Raw genomic sequence first — 23,664 nt, 5'->3', positions numbered from 1 at the left:
GAGTAGACTACCACACAAAGACAAGGTTGTTGTTGATGCACTAAGAACATTAATTGAAAATTTTTGGCATGAAAACACAAGAGTTTACAAATCATGAGCCACATGAAAAACACTATTTGGATACGACTCAAACAAAATTTTGTGAAAGATTCCTTGAAAAGTTTCCTCAAATAAGAATTTCTCAAAGATTTTTTGAAATGGAAAAACCTTTTTATATTAAGATTACTCATGTATGCACCATGTGTTGTTGTAGGATGCATATTGAATTTTTCATGCACTATGATCTTTTTCATCATATTTGTTATACTTTGCACACTAATGATGTTTTGCAAGAATACGATATACAAGCACCTCCTAAGTTGGTAAGAGAATTTATTTCTAGTGTGCTATGTAATATACATGATGGTTGCATTTATTATAAGATGCCTTGTTTGGAAGGTTATTGTGTTATATGGGGTGGTTTTTAACATTTACCAAGATGTGTACATTTGGAGAGAACACATGAAATTGGTAGGAAACTAGTTTCTTTTAGAAAATACCAGACAGTCACATATGGAGTTAAGGATGGAAAAGATTTGAAGAGATGTGAGCTAGTGAAAAATGATATATGTGTAGCTGAATTTATGAAAATGTTTCAAGAGAAACTAGTTTATGAGTACATAATGCATACACATAGAGCTCAATGGTTAGATGAGCAATTCAAGTTATGTAAGGACACATTTACTCTTGGCACCATTGTTTCTATCATTGATTTTGCTAAAAATTATACACTACAACCTCAAAATGAAGTGTAATCTATGTATTATCATTCTACATAAGTTTCTATTTTTGTAAACATAACATTCATGCATGCAGATGATAGCATAGAGGAGGATAGAAAGGTTGTAAGAGAGTATCACTTCTACATAAGTGATGATCATATTCATTCATTGGAGTTTGTACAAGGATGCTTTAAATTTTTCTATGATAATTTAAAGGAAAGAAACATGCTCAACACTTAATATGGTCAGATAATTGCACCACACAATTCAAGAATGCAAGGATCTTTTATTGGTTGACAAGGATGCATATGACAAGAAGTGTACAACATTTTTGGAATTTCACTGAGGTTGGACATGGTAAGGGAGATCACGATGGTACAGGAGCATGTGTAAAAGATCCCTAGCTAGAGAAGAATTGAAGTATGAAGGCGGTGCTGAGTTGATAGATGCAGAAACAATTATGCGATGTTGTAACTCTACGATGGGTCCAGGTAATCCAGGTACGTCAATGGTTCATAAATATTTTTGGTTGATCACTAAATCTAACATTGAAAACTATCTATATTGTTGTACAGTTGCAGGATCGAGTAACATGCACTCATTTATGAGTTCAAATGCAAGTTCACTAGTAATTTATACGAGACAGGTGGTATGTTTTTTCTCTTCATGCATGTATTGTTTGTGGGAAGAATGTGAATCACAAGAGTGGGTTGACAAATGTAGACTGTTGGTTCCCATTGATACGTATCAAATTCCCAAAGCACTATAATTGAGCCAGATGGAGACATCAGTGGATTTTGACCATGTATTTGACCTAGTGGATTCAGGTGATTTTTTGAGTTAATTTTTTTGCAAGTATTATTTTTGGTTCATTTTGTTGTACATAACACTTTATTTTTGGTATTAATTATCACTTTATAAAATGTGTCATGTGTATGCAGTTGTTGCAGAAGAGAACAATGAAGAAGGAACATATTACTATTTGTGTCATTGTGTTGAGCCTAAAAGAAAATTGACAACCACAATCATTGACGGAGAGGGTATTGAGTACCCAATATGGTCTGTTGTCATGACGGGAACGTGGCTTAGGAGATACCCTATCAAGAATTCTAATGTTTTTTTGTTCGAGGACTTTGAAACACACAGACATATTCTTCATTTCTCTAACCTTGTTGTTGCAACAAATATTCATTTGATGCAGTATCGTGGTAGACCTCATAACAAGATTTTATGGAAAGTCTGTGAATCTGACCACAAGGCAATACTTGACACAATACGGGTTAGAGCCAATTCTGAAGGCTCACTTGATTGATTCTACAGTTCATAGTAGAATGATTTTTGTATATATCATCAACGAATTGTTCTATATTCATTTTTTGTATATATAAATACCCATGAGCTGATTTTTACATGTTTAGGGGCATAATTTTGTATATTTAAGTGGCAATGAGTTGATTTGTACATATTTAGATGCCAAATTTTGTATATTAAAATGATGATGAGCTAAATCACACATATTATAATGCCAAATTCTGTATAAAATCCCATGAAATGATTTGTAAGAATTTTTTTTGTATATTGAAATAGCCAAGAGCTGATTTGACCATATTTAAAGGCAAATTTTTGAATAGTATGTGACAATATTTTGTGACTATTTTTTGTGTCTATGTTTTGTGACTATGTTTTGACTTTATTTGATGTGATAAGGTCAATCATGATAATTCTTGATTATTGTATAATCATGGTTAATTATTTGAGTCATTATCAGGTTATAGGAGTCATAGATTGAGTCTAGATACAATTTGAGCAAAAATTGTCATTATTGTCAAAAAAAATGTCAAAAAGTTGTCAAGCAACTTGTACATCGCGTCGGTAGGGTATGAATCTTGAAGTTCTGGTGCTTTGGGATGCACAAGAGGAGTATATCTAGTGTAAACCTACTTACCTAGATGTGCTTGTGACGTCAGTTTGTGCATAGGACGAACCGAATCAATTCTAGCCTATCTTGCAACTTTGCATTGCATACAACTGACGGTTTTTGTAGTAGGCGAAAAAATGCTACCAATTGAAAATGGCTTTAATTCATCAAAAATTAAGATAGGGAATTGAAGAGGAGCCTCATACGACCCCACAAGTTCAAATAGATTGATCATATGTGTCCTGGATTGGAAGAAATAGTCCGTCAAAGTTTGACAATTTTTTGGATTCAGAGCATTTGAGAGATCGTGCTGGTAGGGTATGACTTTCAAAATTTTGACACTTTGGGATGCATGAGAGGAGAATTCCTAGTGTAAAATTTCCCACTTGGATTCCTCATGATGTCGGTTTGTGCACACGACGAACCAAATCAATTCTAGCCTATCTTGCAACTTTGCATTGCATGCAACTAACGATTTTTGAAGTAGTCGAAAAAATGCTACCAATTGAAAATGGCTTTGCATCATAAAGAAACGAGATAGGAAATTGTAGAGGATCCTCATGCAACCCCATGGGTTCAAATAGATTGATCATATGTCTCCTAGATTGGAAGAAATAGTCCATCAAAGTTTGACAATTTTTTGGACTCAGGGCACTTGAGAGATCGCACTGATAAGGTATGACTCTCGATGTTCCAACACTTTGGGATGCATGAAAGGAGCATGCCTAGCATAAAAATACCCACCCAAATGTGCTCATGATGTCGGTTTGTGCACATGATGAACCAAATCAATTCTATCCTATCTTGCAACTTTGCATTGCATGTAGCTGACGGTTTTTGCAGCAGGCAAAAAAATGCTACCAATTGAAAATGGTTATGAGTCATCAAAAACTGAGATAGAAAATTTGAGAGGATCCTCATGCAACCCCATAGGTTCAAACGGATCGATCATATGTGTCCTAGATTGGAAGAAATAGTCCATCAAAGTTTGATAATTTTTTGGACTCAGGGCGGCACTTGAGAGATCGCGTCGGTAGGGTATAACTCTTGACATTTTGGTGCTTTGGTATGCATGAGAAGAGCATTCCTAGCATAAAAATGCCCACCTAGATGTGCTCATGACATCGGTTTATGCACACAAAGAAATCAAATCAATTCTAGTATATCTTACAACTTTGCATTGCATGCAACTGACGATTTTTGCAGTAGGCAAAAAAATGCTACTAATTGAAATTGGCTCTGATTCGTCAAAAACCAAGATATGAAATTGTAGAGGAGCCTCATGTGACCCCACAGGTTCAAATAGATCGATAATATGTGTCCTGGATTGGAAGAAACAGTCCGTCAAAGTTTGATAATTTTTTGGACTCATGTCACTTAAGAGATCACGCTGGTAGGGTATGAATCTCGATGTTCCAATGCTTTGGGATGCATAAGAGGAGCATGCCTAGTGTAAAACTACCCACCCGGATGTGCTTGTGATGTTGGTTTGTGCACATGATGAACCAAATCAATTCTAGCCTATCTTGCAACTTTGCCTTGCATGCAACTAACAGTTTTTGTAGCAGGCAAACAAATGCTACCAATTGAAAATGGCCCTGATTCATCAAAAATAGAGATAGACAATTGTAGAGGAGCCTCGTGTGACCCCATAGGTTCAAACACATTGATCATATGTGTCTTGGATTGGAAGAAATAGTCCCTTAAAGTTTGATAATTTTTTTGGACTTAGGGCACTTGAGAGATCACACTAGTAGGGTATGACTCAATGTTCCGATGCTTTGGGATGCATGCAAGGAGATTGCCTAGTGTAAACCTACCCACCCAAACATGTTCATGATGTTGGTTTGTGCACACGACAAACCAAATCAATTCTAGCCTATCTTGCAACTTTGCATTGCATGCAACTGACAGTTTTTGCAGCAGGCAAAAAAATGCTACCAATTGAAAATGGCTTTGAGTTGTCAAAAATGAGATAGGCCATTATAGAGGAGCCTCACATGACCCCAAAATTTCAAAGGATCAATCATATGTGTCCTGGATTGGAAAAAATAGTCCGTCAAAGTTTGACAATTTTTTGGACTCAGGGCACTTGAGAGATTGCGTCGATAGGGTATGACTCTCGATGTTCCGATGCTTTGGGATGCATGAGAGGAGAATTCCTAGTGTAAACTTTCCCACCCATACACACTCATGACATGGGTTTGTTCACACGAGAACCAAAATTTGACCATTGCAAGCATGAGGCTGCTCTCACACCACACACATATTGTTGATTACATAGGCAAATATTCATTTAAATTTAGAAAAGGGCAGCCACCTGTTGGTTCCCAATTATGTGTTTTACACTTGTGCAACAACCAAGTTGATCTCTCCACTTCCTATGAGACTGCCAGCCTCAATTATAAAAAATTTCAAGGACTTGGACCAACTTAACAGGGATACAGGATCCTTTTGCACTTTAGGCTCTGCAAATCTAGGGAGGGTGATCCCTTAATGCATTTACAATCTCTGCACCACACTTGTAAATAACATTAAATAAAGCAGATAATCTCACCACAAGGCTCAACAATAATTTAAGGAGATGCTAAATGATGGCTAATCATCCATTGATCTATAATGTAAAGTGGAGTGATGAGAATGAACAACTCTTCAACCTATTAGAATTAATGTTTCTCATATGGGCTCAACAAAAAAGGAGAATACTCCTCAACTTCCTGGAGCCATGAGACATTTCAGCTCATCAATACACATACATGAAATAAAAGATTATGATTCAAACAAAGCTTGTAGCAAGAGCTAATGATTTTGACAACAACACTGACTGTAAGCACAATTGCTAGCTGTGATCAGTGCCTCATCCCATTGGGAAACTTGAAACTATGAAAAATATAAAATGACATATGACAGGATTTTATCCAGCAACTATTAGGTCCAAGATAACACTTCCTTATAGTGTATCTCATGAGTGATTCACATCCATAACTACTTACCTAAATCCTTGCATAAGCCCTATCATTCTGCAACTCTATTTAAGCAATTTAATTGACCCCTTGGGTCAGAGCATAAACATAAAACCACATACACCATAACAATGCATTGAATAAAATAAACCCTTGATTGATTTTATTCAAGAACTGATAGAATCATACAATGGAGAGAAGCTAGATCTGAACCATATTTTCATTTACTCCAAATGCTACTTCTCCCACATAACACTTTACATTCCATTTTTCAAAATCCTGAAAAAAACTTGAACACTAGACTTAATATAAAATTTTCTCTGCAAAATGCATTACATGCTGCTCAAAATACCTAGCCTACTACATGGATCTAAAACCTCTAGACAAGAACTACCTACAGACTCTATACAAGATAAAAATTTCAAAACCTTAACAACAAAGAAGAAAGAAGTATAAATAGAAGAGAAGAAGACTTCAGATCCGCTCTTGCTTTGCCACATGTCTTCTTCAATTTGCCCTGTTGATGCCATGTGTCATATCTCTTTTATCTCTCTGCATATGAAAATATCCTTGCATTTTCAAAATCTGATCTGCACTTTCCCAAAATATCTTTTAACTAAAAATATTTTCCACTTTGGTCAATTCTCGTGCAAGCACTCTTAACTGGGAGAATAATAATTTGCATCACCATTTGCCTATGTGTGTAACTAAAAACATTTCACTTCATGCCTGCTTGCCAAATAAGATACTTGGCAATACTTTCTTATATTTTGTGAATATGTTTTTAAAAATCTGCACATGTATTTCACTTTATTAGTAAAAATCTAGTTATTTTGAATAATAATATTCACCATGTGCATTCACCTTTTACACATTTTACTCTGTTTCTGGGTAAATACTTATGTGGAATCATTTTCAATTCTTGAAAATATTTGGTGTCAATACTTAAGTTCCACATGAAAATTAATTCTTTCCTTGATGTCAATACTTCAATTGTAGCACTTCTAACCCTTTGTAAAATATTTCACTTATGAGTGAAAACATTTAACTGGTGCATATTAACCATTCTCCCCATTTTGCTTTCATACATTTTACCTGGCATATTTTTTCAACACAAAATTCTACCCATACACAGTAAAACTGTTAACCTTTCTTACTGCAACAATTCATCATTACCTCTTTCACTTACAATATATTTCCAGTAAGAATAAACTCTTCTTGCATATATAAAACCATATCTTAATTTTATATAAAGCCTTTTTACTGCATTATTTGAAATCCCTTATGAAAATATTTTAGCAAATGAAAATCAATATTGTTGATATATGAAATCTTTTCCTCTGAGTAATTTGTATTTCTAGGATGAATCTCAGCATTTCACCAACATTTCACACATTGTTGCTTGTTTATAATTACTTTACCTCCCTTGGGTAAAATTCATTACCACACTACATCATTATATCCCTTTTTAACCATCATTTGCTCATGTGAAAGTTTTGCTTTGCTATGGGTAAAACATCTTTACCTTGTTACTCTGATTAGCACCACTGGTAAAACTCTTCACCAATAACTCCTTATAAAACATATATCCACTAGTGAAATAAATTTAGAATTGAAATATTTTCATCTTGCATATGAACTATGAACAAAAAATATTATGCTTCCAAAGCACATATTTGACTTAGAATTTTGAAAGCTTCCTTGTACTTTTCACTTTGTATATTTCCTTGAAATGGTATCTCTCCGATGCATTTGTTAAAAACAAATTCACAACCCAACATATGATTCTTTCACAAATATCATTGTGATGCTAAAAATATGGTAAATAGAAAGACATACACATATAATGAGACAATAAAACATAATGGAAATCTTAATTGAAAACTAAATTAAAGACACAAACCATAAGCCTTCTTTGAAATGTCCCATTTTCCTCTATTCTTGAGGACCTTGAAGGTGTTGGATTGATTGGCTCTCAGCAGCGCAATGACCTCCAAAGTGGCAACTCAAGAGTTGAGTAGCTACTTGATGATGACTGATTATGCAAATGATATGAAATAAATGATCTAAGAAACTAGATTAACATGCTATGACTAATCCAAAATACTACTTACTAGATGATTGAAATAAAAAATGCTATAGTAATGATGCTAAAACTATGAATGCAAGGGATCCTCATTGCTCCAAAATGGGGAATATTTATAGGAATTCCAAGGCCAAAGTTGAGGTGGTAGGTGATGGCATTTTTGATTTTTATGTTGTGATTATCATTGATGGACATACACTTGCATTGAGATCCTCTTTATATGTATGAGTTAGAGCACAACCGGTATTTGTTCCAATCGGTATGTTGTATTATAGTCTTTAGACTATTGATGTTTTGCAGAATGTGTTTCCCAGTCTGAAGCGGCATGTTGAATCCAAGCGGTTCAAGGGATTAAAGTGGCATAACACATTTTTACCAGTCTTCATTTTGTTGGCATATGCACACTGCAATGAGACATTGTATGTGATTAAAGGTTTTGTCATTGATGGCAACCTTACAATCCTATGGCACTGGCAAGGCATTACATCGACAAGTTAGTGCACCGGCATCAACAGATCACATTCTACACCAACACTCGGGACACTAGCACCGACACAGAGGTCGACAGGATTTTGTTATATTATATTTTGTTTATTATTGTAAAACTTTGTAAGCCGACTTGGCATATTGTAAAATGACTCTTGTATATAAAAGAGATCATTGTAGACATTTTAAAAATGAGTTAAAAAAAGGGAAGAATGTAATGTATGTGAAATATTAAGGCAGACCTATTATGCGAAATATAGGTTAAAGGATTTATGTAAGTAGCAGAGTAGCAACCGGTACTGGATCAGGCATTATAGATGCTATTGTAAAGCAGTACAAGATATTGGATTTATATAATCCACATTGTAAGTCAGTGAGACTTCCTATTTGAGCAGTGAGCTCTAAGCAGTTGGCCTTCCTGCATGTGTAGGCCCCTATTGTAAGTAATATTCTCTTATTGGCCAATAAGTGGATATTGTGGGTCACAAATCTCACCGAGGTTTTTCCCACACTAGGTTTCCTTGTTAAATCCTTATGTTATGGTGTGATTTTCATGTGGATGTTCTTAATTCTATTTATTGCATTATTTCTTGCATACCAGTACATTGTTATAATATGTTTTGCATGTTTTAATTTAAGAAATTTTGTACACCAATCAGATACTGATTCACCCCCCCTCTCAGTATCTATGGGAATCCTAACAATTGGTATCAGAGCTTGGTCCTCTATTTTTAGAAGGCTAATAGCTTGAGGAAGATCTTGACACTGGTAAAGATGGAAAATTCGATGAAGCAACTTAAAGGAGCTCTTTCAGACTATGATGCAAAGAAATTGAAAAATATCAAACTAGAAGATGATTTAAGGGTAGCTCAGGATATCATTCAGTCACTTCAAGAGAATCTTACTATTGCAAGAAATAAGAGAAGAGAACTTTGTGAAAAATTGCAAAATGAGAATGATGAAAAGGAATCACTTAATGATCAGATAAGCAAGTTGAAACAAGAGAACATGACAACAAAGAATGAGATTCAGGATATGACTATGAGATTTTGTAAAGAGATTGAGGATAGGAAGAAGAATGAAGAAGAATTGACTAGAAGACTAAGTGATGCAGCAAATGAGAACATAAGACTTAGCTATGAAAATGACATGTTGAAGACAGATCTGATGCACACTCAAAATGACTCATATGAACTGATGTGACAGAAAGAGGTCTTAGAAAGAGAACTAGAAACTACAAATCAACATAAAGAAAAAGTCAAGAAAAGCTCAGAGGAACTTGGCACCTTGCTGAAGAATCAAAAACCTAAAGGTGACACTTCTGGAATTGGCTTTGAAGTTGGTGAAAGCTCCAGTACTGCAAATACTGAGGATCACAGCAAACCGGTAAGACAACCTAATGCTTATAAATTCAATGGAAAATGCTTTAACTGTAATAAGTATGGTCATAGAGAAAATGAATGTAGATCTAGAAATTATCAGAATATCAACACATCCACCGGTCAATGTTCAAAATGCAACAAAGTTGGTCACAACTCTGAAAATTGCAGAATGAATGTGAGATGTTATGTTTGTGGAAGATTTGGACATTTATCTAATCAATGCAGAAAATAAACCAACATAGGTTATGGGAAAGCTATTCAGAAGAATAATGTAACTTGTTATGCATGTAACAAGATTGGGCACATTGCTAAATTTTGTAGAAGTAAAGGATCACCGGTAGACAACAAAAGTTCTAGCTTGAAAGGTAAAGAAAAAGTTGAAGAGGTTAAGCAAGAATTCTCAAAACAATGGATTAAAAAAGCTGATCTAAATATTGGGAATACCCCTCCATCGGTAGAACCAGTCAATACTCCACCGACAGGACAGAGCAATACTCCACTGGCAGGAAGTTCTTCATCTAATTGAAGAAAGTTTCCTTGAGGGTTTGGCAATCTAATGACACATGTGCTATTATTCCCTCGGTTAGAGATAAGAAGTTAAAAATTACTTATTACCGGTAGACAATGTTAAGTGAATACTTAATCGACATGCATTTAATGTGGTAGATGGTGAAAAGACACTATAAATTTGAGGTTTTGGCTCCATTTCATTTCACCAAGATTTCAAACCTACGAAGAGCGTGAAGATTTCGAGCTAAGGAATTTCGAGCAAGAGGCAAGAACACTTCAAGCAATCATCCATCCTAAAGGCAGGTAAAAGGTATTTTATCATGGCATCCACCTCTACAATTGAATATATAGAAAACCCTACTATTGTCAAAGTTATAAAAAGACCTAGGATCGTATTTCAATTAGTTCCTGAGGTAGCAAAGAAAGATGATACCTTAGGTGCTCTTTCCCAAATTCCTAAGGGAGTTGTTTATGCTGAAGACCCCAGAATTTACATTCACTGTAACATTGAGGAACTAGGAGATGAAGAGATCAAAACCATGTTTAAAACTGTGATATGTGATAAATCCAGCAATGTAAAAGATAAACACAAGATCATTGAAACCCTAGGATTTATAGAGATCCTTAGCATTCTTGAATTCCCCAAGGATGTGATTAGGATAGCCTTAAGCAGGGTACATGGTGAATTTTTCTGGCTAGATGCAATCCAAAAAATCACTAAGGAAGCTGTGAAAGCTGTCATAGGGTTACCGACCACCGGTAAAAGGCCAGACAAAACTAAGAAGGTATCCAATGACCTAGCTACTAACCTAACTGGTGCAAGATCCAACAAAAGGTCCTTAAGAGTAAATGATGTAACAGACAATAATGTGAGATTTATGAACATAATATTAGGGTATAAAGCTACTCATGCAAATAGACTTAATTATGTTTCAAGTTTATGCATTAAGAGTGCTTGTGATATGGCCACTGATAATGCAAAGATTGATATATATGACTGGTTGAAGGACGAATTGATTGACAACTTAGGCAAGATTAAGAAGGACAAGAAAGGAACTTTCAGGTTTGGAAATCTGCTAGTATGTCTGATGCTACATATAACCAAACAGGTTCCCGATATAGGCTACAAAGAACTTTGGATATGATATACCGGTAGGTAAACAGTTAACAGAACTATTCAATAATATGGGAGAAGATAAGGAAAACAATATCCATGATTTCTTTCAAGCACTAAAGGTTAAAATGAAGAAAAGAATCAAGTTATCACAAAAGATTGTTGACAAACATAAAGATGAAATATGCTTTGTAATCAAGAAGGATGAGATCTGGATGGAAGCAGTCATCCCCAAGACAGTTTTGGTAATAGAGATGGGCTACGAAATAGATGATCATATAATTGAAACATATGCTAAAGCACTTCTGGAAGCCCCTAGAGAACCTAAGGAAGAAATATTTGGTAGTGCAGAAACTATTGAAAGCCAAATACAATCAAAGAAAAGAGTGAAAAAGGTTGAGGCAGTTGTAAGAAAAGGTTCTAGATAGGCAAAGGCCATTAAAGAATATGTGTTAAAGAAAACCAGTATAACAAAGGATGAGTTAGCAGCTCCACAACTTGAAACTCACCTATCACCCGTAGGTATTTCTTTGGAGAGTGACATGCCTGTGACTTTCAAGAGAGTTGTAAGGAAAAGAGATCCCTCACAGGCAACCACACCCTCACCCAGGAGGACAAGACAAAAACAACAAGCAGTGAGATCTCCGATAAGAAAGGCTACACCAAAGAAGAAGAAACTGACACCCAAAAAGAAGAATAGGATAAATAAGGACTTGGCCCCTTTTGACATACTGTTGAATGAAATAATAGAGGAAGGGAAACTGAAAAATATAGAGAAAATATATGACACTTTGACAGCTGATGAAAAAGAACAAGTTGAAAATAGTGTTATATTACATATGGATATGTATAAGAAATTTTTGATGGAAGTAGTAGATGAAGTTCCAGATGAACTATTTAAGAGACTGGAAGCAAGAAGACAAGCAGTAATAGAAAGAGATAAGAAAATAAAGATTGAAAAGATACTTGTTGTATATTCAGTGAATTCACCCAAAGAAATTGATGACTTAATTGCTCAAGCCAACCAGTTAGTATTTTCTACTGCACACCGGCACATTGCTTTAATAGTTGGAAGAGTTAATGAGATGACTGAGGAGACAGAAAATGCATGGGACATTTTCCTAGTGGAAAAAAAAAAAGGAAGAATACATGAGCCACAAACCTATAAAGGTATATCAGAAAGAAAGAGACAAGGGTAAAGGTAAAGTTGGTGGACCACCTAGTATCAAGGTTAAAGACAACTTACCCCCACCTCCTTTTATTACTCCACCGGTAAAAACAACAGTTACAAAAGATCAACCGGCAGCTAAAAGTATGGATGTAGAGGATGGTAATCCTAATCTTGAAGTCTTATACATTGTGGATGTTGATACTCAAAAGATCAACATTGTGGTAGAAAAAGATACAGCTGATAAAACTAAAATGGCTAGTGAGCCTCCAGGAGCTGAGCAAAATGATAATACATAGAAGAAGCTGACAGATGACAAAGAGCATAAGGTAGAAACTCAGACTCAGACTAAGACAATGCAATAAATAGAGAAACAAACAGAGCAAAAGACTTCGGAACAGGAACAACAACAAAAATAGGAACAACAACAAGAACAGGAACAAGTTCATAAGGAAACAGTGCCACCGACAATTGGAGAAGTAGAAAAACCATTGCTTAGGGAAATGCAAACACAAACAAACCTACCAGAGGTCAATACAAGCTTGGTTACTTCCACTAGCAGTACTCAGAATGTTGGGTCATCATTAGGCTACAAATCAACTAATGTGACTGAGGTACTATTAGATTCAATTAAAAAGATAACAGACTACAACTCACAAGCTTATAAGGCAATTGATGACCCCATACCAATTTTGAAGGTAATTGCTCCTAATTGTAATATAGACAATAAAGATTCTTTAGGACAACTTGATACCTTGTGTAAATATATCACAAAAAACATCGAGAAAATAAAGGAAGAGACATTGAAGGATAAAGTAGAAATTCTTTGATGAGCAAATAAAGAAGTGTACCAGAGATTTTGACACACTTCTACCGGAACTGTGTAATTTATTGAAAGAGTACAAAACTTTGTACAAAGACACTTGTAAGACAAACTTTTTTACTATAGATATTGATAAGAAGATGAGCAAGGTAAAGGATGAAATCAATAAACTTGCAGATAATTTTGTCAACTCACCTGATACACTATCAGTTTTTGAATAGAAGATAACAAATTTTGAGGAAGAATTACTTAAATTGGAAAGAGAAAAGGAGAGAATAGTGAATAAGGCAAAGCATCTAAGATTAAAACTGAGTCCAAGATTGGACTATCTAGCATCACTGCTGAAGGAAGTATTTGAGGCACTAATACAGGGACAGAAAACACCAGCAGAGCATTTGCAGCATCTCACAGGTATAGCTAAGAGAACAAAGACAACAATAAGGGATAGTAAAAAGTTTATGGAGAGTATAAACTTGATTTTGGTGGATCTATTTCAAATTGTAACTACCCAGTTACAAGGTTGAACCTACAAACTCTACTGACATCTTGACAACCTTTGTCATTGATGCCAAAGGGGGAGTAGTGGGATGAGAAAATTCAATATCACAGGGATCATATGCTCAAGGGGAGCACACACATTTTTGGTAACATCTTTGGACTTCACATTTTCTTTTGGATACACTATTGAAATTTCTCATGAGTGTTGCCATCAATGCCAAAGGGGGAGATTGTTGGCATATGCACACTCCAATGAGACATTGTATGTGATTGAAGGTTTTATCATTGATGGCAACCTTACAATCCACAGCACCGGCAAGGCATTACATTGACAAGTTAGTGCACTAGCATCAATAGTTCACATTCTACACCGATACTCAGGACACCGACACCGACACAGAGAAAGGAAGTATACCAGCACAGAGGCCGACAAGATTTTGTTATATTATATTTTGTTTATTATTGTAAAACTTTGTAAGCTGACTTGGCATATTGTAAAATGACTCTTGTATATATAAGAGATCATTGTAGACATTTTTAAAATGAGTTAAAAAAAAGGGAAGAAAGTAATGTATGTGAAAGATTAAGGCAGACCTATTATGTGAAATATAGGTTAAAGGGTTTATGTAAGTAGCAGAGCAACAATCAGTACTGGATTAGGCATTATAGATGCTATTGTAAAGCAGTACAAGATATTGGATTTATATAATACACATTTTAAGTCAGTGAGACTTCCTATTTGAGCAGTGAGCTCTAGGCAGTTGGCCTTCCTGCATGTGCAGGCCCCTATTGTAAGTAATATTCTCTTATTGGCCAGTAAGTGGATATTGTGGGTCACAAATCCCACCAAGGTTTTTCCCACACCGGGTTTCCTCGTTAAATCCTTGTGTTATGGTGTGCTTTTCATGTGGATGTTCTTAATTCTGTTTATTGCATTATTTCTTGCATACCGATACACTATTATAATATGTTCTGCATGTTTTAATTTAAGAAATTATGTACACCGGTTAGATACTCATTCACTCCCCCCTCTTAGTATCTATAGGAATCCTAACACATTTTTGTCAAACTAGCAACTAACATTTTGTATGAACCAGTAATACTCTGTGATAAGTTACCAACCGACATTTTGTGATGAGTTACCATTCACTGATTGTTTGACAATGCCGACACATTAACGGTGCTTTTTATGTCGTGGTACCAAGTATCTCCGGGTTCATTGAACCTAGGAAATTGTAATGTAATCCTATTGGACCGACATGAAATCAGATTCCTTTATAAGGACATCATGTCTAGGGTTTTAGGTTGTTGATGTGGATATAGAAAAAGTTTATGTTGTTGCTAGGGTTTAAGGTGATTGAGGAGTTTGAGAGAATATGAATGTGTAGAAGACTGAAGTAATGCTAGAGTGCATTAGGAACATGCTACCAAGGATCTAACCAAGTAGTCTATGCAACTAGCTAGATCAAACACTTGTTGATTACTCACATCTTTGACAAGTCTATAGCCCTTAACTGGGTGGGTCCAAAAGCCTTTTGTAAATCCTCTAACAAGGTGGTTCACATCTGTGGATCTAAAATCCTCTAGCAAGGTAGTCTTTAATCGGACTTATCTCCTAACAGAGATTGAGATTCCTAACAGGATCTGTTCTGGTAAAGAACATTGTAAGACCTTAACCGGTCTGGGTCCTATTCTGCAGATAGTTACTTGTGAGTTCCATCTCACCATGGTTTTTCCCATTTGGGTTTCCACATCAAAATCTCTTGTGTTATGGTGTTTGTGCTTCTGTGGGTGAATGGATTATTAGCTATTTGGTTTGCATATTTGTTAATCGGTTTGTCTACAAAATTGTTTTACCAGTTTACTGTCAGTCTTGCAAAGTGTTTAAGTGCAAAGATTTTTGGCATACTACTTCAACCCCCCCCTCTTAGTATTCATCAATTGGTATCAGAGCCAACCTTTCTATAAGTTTAACCACTTGGAAAGAGATATGGGGAAATACACTTTGAGGGAGCTTACCCACTAGCTCACTCAGTCTGAGAAAGCCTATGATGATCTTATGGTCAAATACAAGGCATCTTAAGAAAAAAGAGGAGAACATGCAGAAAAGTTGATGGAGCTATCTGAAAATAGTTCTTCAGATGAAGCAGACATGGAAGCCCTAATTTCTGAAGTAAATAAGTTGAATGAATCAAAATCCAACCTAAGAAAGGAGTTGGAAGGACTGACTATCCGGATGTGTCAAGAGCTTGAGAACTGGAGGAAAGCTGAAGATCTGGTGAAAGAAAGAGATCATGAGATGTCCAAGTTAAAACAAGAGATGAGTGCCCTAAATGCTCAACTCCATGCAAGAAAAGTGGAAAAGGAAGACATGCAAGGAGAACTGAACACTGCCATCTCTGAGAATGAAAACCTATTGGAAACAAATGCTGCTATTTCCAAAGAACTCTCTGAGTCAAAGGAAATACTTGCTAAGTTCAACAAGAGTACCGTCAAGCTAGAGTAAAAGCTTGAGTCTGCCAAACCAGTCAAGAATACCAATGGACTTGGTTATTCCGGTCATGAGGAAGGTGAGACCTCTGGTACAAATGCTGGAACATCAAATAAATAACCAGCATCAAAGGATAAAGGTAAGCAAAAGTTTAAACCTGTTTGCTTTAAGTGTTTTAAAGGACATACTGCAAATGTGTGTAGGAGTAAGGCTTACAACAATTTTCGTTATTTCCTAAATGATAAGCCTAGATCCTATAGATTTGATGGTAACTGTTATGCATACAACAAGTATGGGCATAGAGTATCTGAATGCAGGTCTGTTATGAATAACATTGGAAGATATCCTCAAAGGACCCAAGGAGTTGGTCCTGAACCTTTTGTGAACCAAAATCACAACCGGTTTAATGCCTTCAATCATCAGCCAAGAAGTGGTGGTTATCAAGCAGCAACCGGATGGAGAGAAAATTGTATGATCTATCATGGTCATGGTCACACTACTGCAACATGCAGAAGGAAGAATGGAAACATGAACAATGGACCTTGGAGAGCACCTGGATTGGTCTACTATCACTGCAACAAACTGGGTCACATTGCTAGATTCTATAGATCAAGAAAGAACATATATGATGATATACCGATCACTTCGAAAGGAAACATTGATGTTGACATTGTTCAAGTAGAAATGAACAAAATCTGGAAGGAGAAACCAGCGGTGCTACAAGAGGAACCGGTTTCTACACCTAGTGTGGAAATCATGGAACTAGCAAACTAAGCTTCAGAAAAGCTTAGGGGGAGCAAACGGCAAAATGTTTTGAACCCCCGCTTTACATCGGTAAAAGACCTTAACTGGTATGTTATACCTGTCATTTGGTAGAAGACCGAAAATAGTAAAAAGGCAAATTAGGGTTTACGCCCTAATGGAGGAGCATTAATGATGGTAGGTGAGGAATATGTTTAAAAGCATTTTTCAAATCATTTCTCGCTATCAGTTTTTCGAGCGAAGAAATGTTTTTCAAAGAGCAGAGTGACAAAAAGGTGATTTGAGCAAAGATTTTGAGAAATTGAGAAACTGCGAAGGACATTCAAATTCAAACTGGAAATGGTCGAGTGGAGAACTCAAAGCGGTGATTCAGCAATCGACGGAGTGTGAAGTGAAGGAGAATCGGCAAGCCCTAATTTCACATGTTTCAAAAGGTATTTCTTGAGTTCTTAAGATTTCTATCATGGCTTCTGCATCTCATACCAGTTCTAGTGCATTTGTTGAGTCTGCAAGTTTTATTCAATGAAAGTCCAAGTATAATGCCCTATCACAAATTCCGACTGGTGTGATAGTAGAAGAGGGAATTTTTGACTACATAGATTGCAAGATTGAAGACCTAGGGTCTCTAGCTATCCACACCTAGTTAGGTTTATTTTGTGGAAAAGATAAGAAGATCAAACTGAAGTTTAATATTTTGGAGAAGAAAAAGCTCCACAATGTTGTTTACTTCCTAGAGGATTTCACAGATGATCATATAAGGATCATTCTGAGCAGAGTCCATGGTGATAAGATGTGCCTGGAGAGAACAAATGATATCACGCCTCGGGCAATTTATGCAGTCATCGGATTCTACAACATAGGGAAAGTGCTAGTCCTGAGGACGGTAAGCAAAACTGAAATGTCCAAGCTCACTGGTTCAGTGAGCGACTCACGAGGCATGACAGTAAATTCTATCAAGGATGATCTAGTCAAGTATGCATGCATGGTGATTGGATATCGGACATTCTCAGCTAGTAGAATTAACTCTATATCTGCTGCAGTGGTAAATGCCGCTTACCGGTTGATAAAGGAGGATGCATCATTTGATCTGTGCACTGGTATGTAGAGACAAATCCTATTGAATCTAAATTCGATCAAACAGGATAATGTACTTAGGTTCAAGTTTGGACAACTACTGGTTGGGTTGTTCTTCTATTTCCAAGGCTACTTTCCAGGAGTAAGAGATGTCCAATGGTTTGGTGACCAACCGGTGACCAAGAAAATCAAGGAAAGCATTGAAGCAATTGGAACTAGCTACCCTGATGTTCTGAACAAGTATTTTGATGAGTTCAGAAGGAAAATGAGCCAAAGAGTGAGGATATCAGGTGACATCGTCAAGAAATATGAAGATGATATATGCTTCACCATCCAAGTAGATAAATGCATAATGGAGGTTGTTGAGCCTAGATAGGAAGAAGTGGAGCCAATGGGCTATGAGGTGATGTATGATATGCTAGAAGGGTATGCCTCTACCCTTATTGCCTCACTGCTTGATCATAAGGCGAAGAGAACTGGCACCTACCTAGAGAGGATAGCATCGGTTGAGGAACCACCAGCAATGAAAGAAAAAGAACTGGTAGTAAAGAAGGCAAAGGCAGTGCCTGTAGCATCAACACCGATTACTACTGCAACTCCAAAAGTGACCAAGCAGTCACCAGCCAAGAAGAAACCAAAAGCAGCACCAGCTAAAGTGTTCGAGAGAAAGAGGAACACAAGGAATACCTCTCCAGACTCAGAAGAAACTATGTCTAAGGAAAAGCCAAAGAAAACACATCAAGCAAAGAGGAAGACAAAGAATGAACCGACATCATCAGCACTAGTAAATATAGATATCTCTTCCTACAAACCTTTGACACATTGTCAAAGAAAAATAAAGAATATTAGGAGAAAAGTGCTAAATGACTTAATTGAGTGTTTTGACAACTTTAATGATGATGAAAAGGAAGTGGTTGAAAAGGAAATAATTCAGTATTTTATGTGTTAATGACCGGTCGCCCTCAGAGATTAAGTCTTAGACACTGAATTCTTTATATATGTCATTAGACAATAGATGGCGCATTGCCATAGAAAAGGAACAGGAAATTAGGGAGAAAATTTTTGCACAGTACCTTCTCGACCTGTCAAATTCTGAATTGTTTGATGTTATTGACCAAAATAAAGTACTCTTCTTCACTAGAAGAAGAAGACTCAGGTTGTTAGAAGGTAGAGTTGATGATGTCAAAAAAGACACTCATCTATATATGAGAACCACTGTCCAAACTCACAAAGTGCGTCTAGCCAACTAGCAAGCTCAAAAAGAACTGGTTATGTCCAAACCGGACGAAGTATTTGATGATGAAGGAAATCCGGTTGTTGAACCGATCGACACCATTGATGTCGATGCTCTGGATGTTGAGGATATTACTCAGGAAACACCATCTGAGGCAATAGGGTAGAAGCAACAGGCTAAACAGGTTGATAAGCAAGCCGAGGATAGACAGGAAGCGGCAAAGGAAGATGCAGAGTAGAGGAAAAAGGATGAAGAAGAGAAGCGGAAAAGGGATGAAGAAGAGAAGAAGAAGAAAAATGAAGAAGAGAGAAAGAGGAAGGATGAAGAAGAGAAGAAGAAGAAGGATGAAGAAGATAAAAAGAAGCAAGAAGATGAAAAGAAAAAGAAGGAAGAAGAAGATAAGGAATAGGAGAAGAAGAAGGAAGAAGAGAAGAAGAAGAAGGAAGAGGAAGAAAAAGAAGAGGAAAAGAGGAGACAAATAGAGAAAAGGAAGAAGGAAGTGGATAAGAGGAGAGAAGCGGAGAAGAAGAAAGCGGAAGAGGACAAGGCATGAGAAGTGGAGAAGAGCACCCAAATGCAGACTCTGAAGGCAACCGGGAGTCAAGCCAAACCAACTGATATCACCAATCCTATCGATCTCTAGTCTGCAAGTGAAATAGAGGTAATGTAGAGCATCAAGGTAGCTCAAGAGTGCCTTGAAATCATTTGAAGGAAGAAGGAGCAGGATGTAATTCAAGCTGCTATGGAAACTCTTGCCAATTTGATACCTGGTACAATTATTCCCAACACGGATTCATCACTAGCTAAACTCAAGCTCCTATGCACAGTAGTGGATGATCAGGTGCAGATCCTTGAAGAGGTAGCAGAGGATAATATCAAGAAGGAGCATCAAAAAGCTCTTAATATAGCCCTGGTGAAGAAGTTGAATGAGCTCTGGATTGAACTGAAGAAAGAACAAAAGGATATAAGGGACGCTCTAGATGAGGGGAATCTGCTACTCAGCAAAATCTGCCAACCCCATCTATTCTATGATGATGTGATAGCTCAGAAGCAAAAAATTGAAATGGACTTACAATCCTACTTGAGCACATTCAAGCTGCCTTATGATTCCTTTACAACTTATGGGCAAACTATTCACCGATTTCACATCCAGTCAACGAAAATGGAGCAAGAGATCAGCACTCGGTCTAGAGATTTGTAGGAGCTACAACTGGTTCACTCCCACAATTACAAATTCTTCAGAAGTGCTATCTGAACCTGGATGCCTTAACAGTTACACAAGAGATGAGCATAATTGATGCCATGGAAGAACAGGTTTCCCATATGTAGATAGAGCAAGAAGTAGCCACCTCCCTACTTGAGTCCTGGTCTTTGTTGATGAAACAATTCATGCAGGACTTTAAATCTATTTTTGACAAGTATCATTCCTTGTTGTCATAAAATTTTATTATTTTTAATATCAAATGAAAATAGGGTTGGTCAGCTGTACTTTGTCATTGTTGGCAAAGGGGGAGAAGAATTCTATTTGGAGAAGTATCTGGTAATCAAAATTTTGATTATATGCTCTGAATATCTCAATGTTTATGCTCTTTATGCAAAATTGTTATACATTGTATTGCCAAAGGGATAGTGTATATGCTTAGGGGGAGCAATTTTGCTAATGGCATGATTTTGTTGTAAAACACTTAGATGTCAAAATTTTATTTTCCTAAGTGTTGCCATCAATGCCAAAGGGGGAGATTGTTGGCATTTTTGATGTTTATGTTGTGATTGTCATTGATGGACACACACTTGCATTGAGATCCTCTTTATATGTATGAGTTAGAGCACAACCGGTATTTGTTCCAACCGGTATGTTGTATTATAGTCTTTAGACTATTGATGTTTTGCAAAATGTGTTTCCCGATCTGAAGCGGCATGTTGACTCCAAGCGGTTCGAGAGATTAAAGCGGCATAACACATTTTTACCAGTCTCCATTTTTGTCAAATAGGCAACTGACATTTTGTATGAACCGGTAATACTCTGTGATGAGTTACCATCCACTGATTGTTTGATGGTGTCGACACATTAACGGTGCTTTTTGTGTCATGGTACCAAGTATGTCCAGGTTCATTGAACCTAGGAAATTGTAATGTAATCCTATTGGAACAACATGAAATCAGATTCCTTTATAAGGACATCATGTCTAGGGTTTTAGGTTGTTGATATGGATATAGTGAAAGTTTATGTTGTTGCTAGGGTTTAAGGTGATTGAGGAGTTTGAGAGAATATGAATGTGTAGAAGACTGAAGTAATGCTGGACTGCATTAGGAACGAGCTACCAAGGATCTAACCAAGCAGTCTGTGCAACTAGCTAGATCAAACACTTGTTAATTACTCACATCTTTGAAAAGTCTGTAGCCCTTCCCAAAAGCCTTTTGTAAATCCTCTAACAAGGTGGTTCAAATTCGTGGATCTAAAATCCTCTAGCAAGGTATTCTTTAATCATACTTATCTCCTAACAGAGATTGAGATTCCTAACAGGATCTGTTCTGGTAAAGAACATTGTAAGACCTTAACTGGTATGGTTCCTATTCTGCAGATAGTTACTTGTGAGTTCCATCTCACCGTGGTTTTTCCCATTTGGGTTTCCACGTCAAAATCTCTTATGTTATGGTGTTTGTGTTTCTGTGGGTGAATGCATTATTAGCTATTTGGTTTGCATATTTGTTAACTGGTTTGTCAGCAAAATTGTTTTACCGGTTCACTGTCAGTCTTGCAAAGTGTTTAAGTGCAAAGATTTTTGGCATACTAATTCACCCCCCCCCTCTTAGTATTCATCAGTAGGAATCAATGGTCCAGATATGATCTGAAGATATCAAGGGCCAAGATTGAGGAAGTTGGAGAAGAGGTTGGAGGATGGGTCATCTCTATGGTGAGAAGTGTCAAGGAGCCTTGCTCATGAGAGGGCAAGTGTCCAAGGGAGGAGACATGTGGCAAATGTGCCATATGTCTCAAGGGGAGAATATCCACACCATAAGAGGTTAGGATAAGGAGGTTAGGCTGTGCAAGATAGGATAGGGTTAGTTAGACCCTAGGATTAGATAGAATGAGTTAGGTTAGGGGATGGCTAGGTTAGGTGGTTAAAAGTTAGGAGCCATGTGCTCATTTGAATTTAGAAATTCAAATAATTTGGAAAATGATAATGAATCTCAACAAACTTGAGTTTGTTAATTTTAATTATAGATTAGAAGAATTGATTTATATGGGGGAATTAATTAATTTAGAATGAATTAATCAAAGGGGAATATGAAATGAACTATATAAATAAATCATTTAGATTTATTTACTAGTAGATGAATAGAGAAATTAATCAAATTGCTTATGAATTCAATTAATTGGGAAGGGGGATTAATTAAATAACTACATATTTAATTAACCATCTTCAAACCATTTTTAGGTGTATACATTTTGCCCCTCTTCAAAGCAATGTGTGATGACGCTTTGGTTCAAAGAAAACTTGATTGATGATGTTGTTGATATTGATTTTGATAGGATGCAAATTTGATCTTGATTTCGATGCGGATTCAATTTTGAGATGATAAATCTCGATATGATGCAGTTTTGATGTTTGAGATGATAAATCTTGATATGATTCCCTAGACGTTGACCAATAGATATCAATGCGACGATGCCCCCTTGGGAGATGAATTGGATAATTTTTGCAATGTTTTTGAATTTTTCACGATTTTTCATTGATATTTTTGAAATTTTTACAGTATTTAGATTTTTAATGATTGTCCGATTTTAGAGATTTTCAGAGTTGATTCAATTCATTTCCCGATAAGAAAATTGAAAACGCTACCCTGCCAAGTTGATTAGTTGATTAGATGATTAAAAATTAGTGTAATAAAAATCCCACTTAAATGCCCCATTGTGAGTTTAAAAGGTGAATTCCTTTTACCACTCTTCATTTGTATATTTCAGTTGTTTGAAAAATTTGCTCTGGAGGCAGGAATGATGATCCCGTACCACCAACATAGGTTTGAGTGATTTTAGTGACATGAGCGTCCTCCGGCCTATGGTCCACCAGTATGTACATCGAAAAAACCTAGCTTTGTCAATTTTTAGTTGATTTTTGAAAAATTTATCTATTTGTAGGAAAAACCATTTTTTAGCATTTTCGCCATGTGGGTTATAAAAAAATTATATTTTTGACATGGGTTTTTCGAATTTTAAAATGGGTTTTTAGGATTTCTCAAAAAAAAATTGAACTCACATCCCCAAATTCTTTTATTTATTTATTACGCTTGGTTTTCAAAAAAAAAAATTCAATTTTTTTTTTTTAAAATTGTTGCATTCGGGTGCTGGTGCCATGGCGATGCCACAACGACGACGACAAATGCCACCGGAG

This window comes from Cryptomeria japonica, chromosome 7 (assembly GCF_030272615.1).
Source record: "Cryptomeria japonica chromosome 7, Sugi_1.0, whole genome shotgun sequence".
NCBI classification, from domain to species: domain Eukaryota; kingdom Viridiplantae; phylum Streptophyta; class Pinopsida; order Cupressales; family Cupressaceae; genus Cryptomeria; species Cryptomeria japonica.
This window is presented reverse-complemented; position numbering follows the sequence as displayed.